Consider the following 4602-nt stretch of genomic DNA (forward strand, 5'->3'; position numbering starts at 1 on the left):
CATATTCCAACTCTCTTAGAGCAGAGTTTAATCAACAGGGTAACTTCTTGATATATAACAAAACCCGACACTAGCGTCCCTGGGCAGTCTCTCTTCACACCTGCCACTTTCTCTTCACCCCTACTTCTCACTAGTCCCTTTCACCAGGTGGCTGGGAACCTGTGATAAACCAGAGTAAAATGCTTAACTACATTAGGAGGTTGGCGATTCCACATCATAAACTGTTCCTCTGTTTCAGCAGGTATTTCTTTTTAAAATTCTTTCCTCCATTCCTTTTTTGCCTTCCCCTCTTTACTCCCATTGTCTTATTCTTCTATATATGTTTTTTGTTTTTCTTTTCTTCCTTCCTCTTTCACCCATCTCCTATACCAACCTATGTCACAGCCAGAGATCTTCGGGCATTATTGACCGTCACCAGTAGCCCTAATGCCTTCTGAGAAGTCCCTCGCCTGTCAATTCTTTCAGCACAGATTAATGGAGGGCTGAGACACTTAAAGAGGTAAGTCCTGAAAGTCACAGGGGTGCCAGGGGGAAGCTATGCTCTGTGAAATGTCACCATAAAAGGATGCAATGGATTTTTGTCACAGTGGTTTCTGAGACCGTTTCAAAAGTGAATATCCCAGAATGTTTGAGGTATTGGTATAAAAGCTGGAGCCCCTCAAGGCCACTATTTTGAAATAAACAGTACTAATTTGCATGTGTATCAGAAGGAAAAGAATTAATGTGTGGAGGTTCCCTGTCATTCCCTTTCTTCTTGTGCCAAAGAGAATTCTGAGTTGTTCTATTTGGCTTTCTGCCCCATCCTTGAGGTAGATCTTAGATCTTTTTGATGGAGAACAGGGAGATAAGGGGAAAGAGAAGAGAAACACTACCTCAGAGAAGAGTTTTCCTAGGAATTGATAAGACATGAAGCAGTAGCTGCTGCAATGAGGGAGGAAGTATGGGAGAGGGGAGGAGGATGACGATGGGCAATGTTCATATCTCCCTTTGTGGTCTTGGTATCTCCTTCAAAATATTCAGGAAATGCAAATAAAGAATGTAAATTATTAAAAAATTTATTTGACTGTGACACTGCCCTGAGGCTGAGCAGAATGATGCCTCCATAAATTGAATAGATCTTTGCTAAACCAACTAAATAACCCTGATTTCTAGTCTGGTTGATGAAATCCAGTCTTGTTCCATTATCATTACACCTTGTATATAACATGGGTGACACAAGCCACAGCTCATCAGACCAAGGACAGACATTTACAGGTCTTTGGTTGATTCTTGTCCTTGAAGTCTTCAGGACATGGGGTGCTCCTTGCTATTTCTTACTTGCCACAAGTGGAAATGGTTTCTTAATAATTATTCCAGAAAATTCTCACAATCCCATGAATGAAGAGTAATATCGATACAATTTCACTCATCTATCACCATTATGTATGCTAAAAAATAAAAGAAAGAAAGTTTTAAACCATGACTGTTACAAACCTCTTTTGTCATTAAAAAAGCACTGTTATGAAAATCAACATTGTATATCATGTTCTTCAGTCCAATGCTTTGTCACTGAAAGGCAGTTGCCAGCCTGGGCAACATAGCAAGACCCCACCTCTGCAAAAAATACAAAAATTAGGCAGGCCTGGGAGGCTGAGGTGCGAGGATCACTTGAGCCCAGCAAATTGAGGTGCAGTTAGCTATGATTGTGCCTGTGATTGTGACTGGGCGACACACAAGCCTGGGCAACACAGCAAGACCCTGTCCCTGTCTCAAAAAAAAAAAAGAAAAGAAAAGAAAGGCAGTTGCCATAATATTTACCATAGCGTGGCAATAAAATAATGCAAGTGTTCTCTACCATGGGAGTGAGTTGGTAAGATATCTAATACAGGTAAAGTAGATTCCAGATTGTCCCTAACGAGTGTCCTCCCCCTCCTCACCTCTGTCTCCCCAGTTTTCAGGCGAGTCTGGAGGCCTAGTGGGGTCTAGTTTTATAAGTGACCAAGGAACTCCCAAGGTAGAAAGAACTCATCCTAAGGCAACAAAGAGGCAGACAAGTTGGATTTAAGGACAACAGCAAGTCAGAGGGGAGGGGTGATTCTGAGTCTCACACAGGATCTGTCATTTAGATTTTACTTAAGATTCCTGCACCAGCATGGCACATGTATACATATGTAACTTACTGCACATTGGGCACATGTACCATAAAACCTAAAGTATAATAATAATAATAATAATAATAATTACAATAAAAGAAAAAAAAAAAGAAATAAAAAACAAAAAAAAAAAAAGAAAAAAAAAAAAAAAAAAAAAAAAAAAAAGATTCCTATCTGAGCCCTAGAGTAAGAGAAGATTGAAAAAAAAGTGAGTAATCCACTAAAAGAGCTTTTGAGCAGATGTAGCATCCTCATGCAGTTTCTGTTGTTTTGAACACAGCAGGAGGCAGCACCTTTAGCCCACACAACAGGGTCCTTGACATCTGGCACTGCTGTAGGCTTTGTTGGAGACCAGGAGCACTGCTAATACCTTTGTCTTTTTGGTGGAGGCAGCAAAGAGAGGACACATCACACAGCAAGCTGCTGGAAAAGAAGGAGGAAATGGACGGGTGCGGTGTTTCACACCCGTAATCCCAGCACTTTGGGAGGCCGAGGTAGGCAGATCACCTGAGGTCAGGAGTTCAAGACCAGCCTGGCCAACATGGCAAAACCCCATCTCTACTAAAAAATGCAAAAATTAGCTGGGCGTGGTGGCAGGCTCCTGTAATCCCAGCTACTCGGGAGGCTGAGGCAGGGAGAATTGCTGAACCTGGGAGGTGGAGGTTGCAGTGAGCCAAGATCACGCCACTGCACTCCAGCCTGGGCGACAGAGCGAGACTCCATCTCAAAAAACAAACAAGCAAACAAAAACTCCGGAGGAAATGATGGATGAGTTGAGAAGCAGAAGGAACAATTCCCCTCAGAGAAACACCTCGAAAACCTTGGAGTCACCCTGGACCCTCTTTCTCTTGTACCCCATACCCAACTCACCAGTATACCCTGATAGATTTCCTTTAAAACATACTCAGAATCTGACCACTTCTCAATACCCTGCTGTACCGGACCACCCTTGATGAAGGCACCATCATCTCACTGAACTGTTGTAGCAACCTCCTAACTGGTCTCTCTGCTCCCACCCTCACCCCATTCTAGTTTATTCTCACACAGTAGTCAGAGTGATTCTATTGAAACAGAAGTCAGTCCAAGTCACTCATCTACTCAAAACACCCCAATGGATTCCTATCTCACTCTCAAGGAAAGGCAAAGTCATAAATGACCTTCAAGTCACTACGGTGCTCTTCAAGGGCCTACAGAATATTCTTATCCCCTCTCCCCTGCCTACCCTTCAGAACTCTAACCTCTATCCACTTACCTACTTTTCTCCAGCTACACTGACCTCTTTAATGTTCTTCAAACAGGCCATGTGTGTTCTAGCCCCAGGGCCTTTGCATTTACTGTTCCATTTGCTAGATCAATTTCCTATTAGATATCCACATAGCTTAGTTGCTCCATTATTTCCTTTCTATATTTGCTGAAGAATCACCTTCTCTACGAGATTTTTACTGGCTGTCCTATTTAAAACTGCAAAGCCCCCAAAATTCACACTTCCTGTGTCCCCCTTCCTGGCTTTATTTTTATCCATAGCATTCATCACCATGTAATCTTATATATAGCATATATATGTGTGTGTGTGTATGTGTGTGTGTATATTATATATATATAATTTTTTTTTTTTTTTTTGAGACAGTCTCACTCTGTCGCCCAGGCTGGAGTGCAGTGGCGCAATCTCGGCTCACTGCAACCTCTGCCTCCTGGGTTCAAGAGATTCTTATGCCTCAGCCTCTTGAGTAGCTGGGATTACAAGTACGTACCAGCACACCAGGCTAATTTTTGTATTTTTAGTAGAGATGGGGTTTTTGCCATGTTGGCCAGGCTGGTCTCAAACTCCTGACCTCAGGTGATCCACCCACCTTGGACTCCCAAAGTGCTTGGATTACAGGCGAGAGGCACTGTGCCTGGCCGCATTCTATATATTTTAGCTATTTGCTTTGTTTTTTCCTTCTTCTCTCCCACTGAAATGAAAGCCGGCAAGATTTTTCTTTTCTGCTTATTGTTATAGCCCTTGTCCCAGAAAAGCCTATAATATGTAATTGAATGAACAATAATAACAATGCAAATTGGGTTCTTATTCTACGCCAGGCACTCTGCTCATTTATACAGTATTTTATTTCATCCTTACAACAACCTTACTAAATGGGTTGTTGTAATGACCAGTGATGCTTGCAGTTCCTTGGTCTGTAGGCACATCAGTCCAACCTTTGCCTTGTCTTCATGTGGTCTTCTTCCCTATGTCTCTCTGTGTCTTCTCTATTGCTAGACAGGGGTAATAGACAAGGTTCACACAGAACAATGCAACTTACTGTAGGTATTTCAAGCAGAAATAAATTAACACAAGGGATTCCTAATTTGGCACCCACTGTAGCTGCCTGACCTCCTTCATGCTCTGGAGCTCCACTGACACATCCTCAAGGTAATGTCATTTCCCATTCTTGGAAGAAGAGCTCTGATTTCCCTGACTTTCCCTCTCCAG

This window comes from Pongo pygmaeus, chromosome 10, assembly GCF_028885625.2.
Source record: "Pongo pygmaeus isolate AG05252 chromosome 10, NHGRI_mPonPyg2-v2.0_pri, whole genome shotgun sequence".
NCBI classification, from domain to species: domain Eukaryota; kingdom Metazoa; phylum Chordata; class Mammalia; order Primates; family Hominidae; genus Pongo; species Pongo pygmaeus.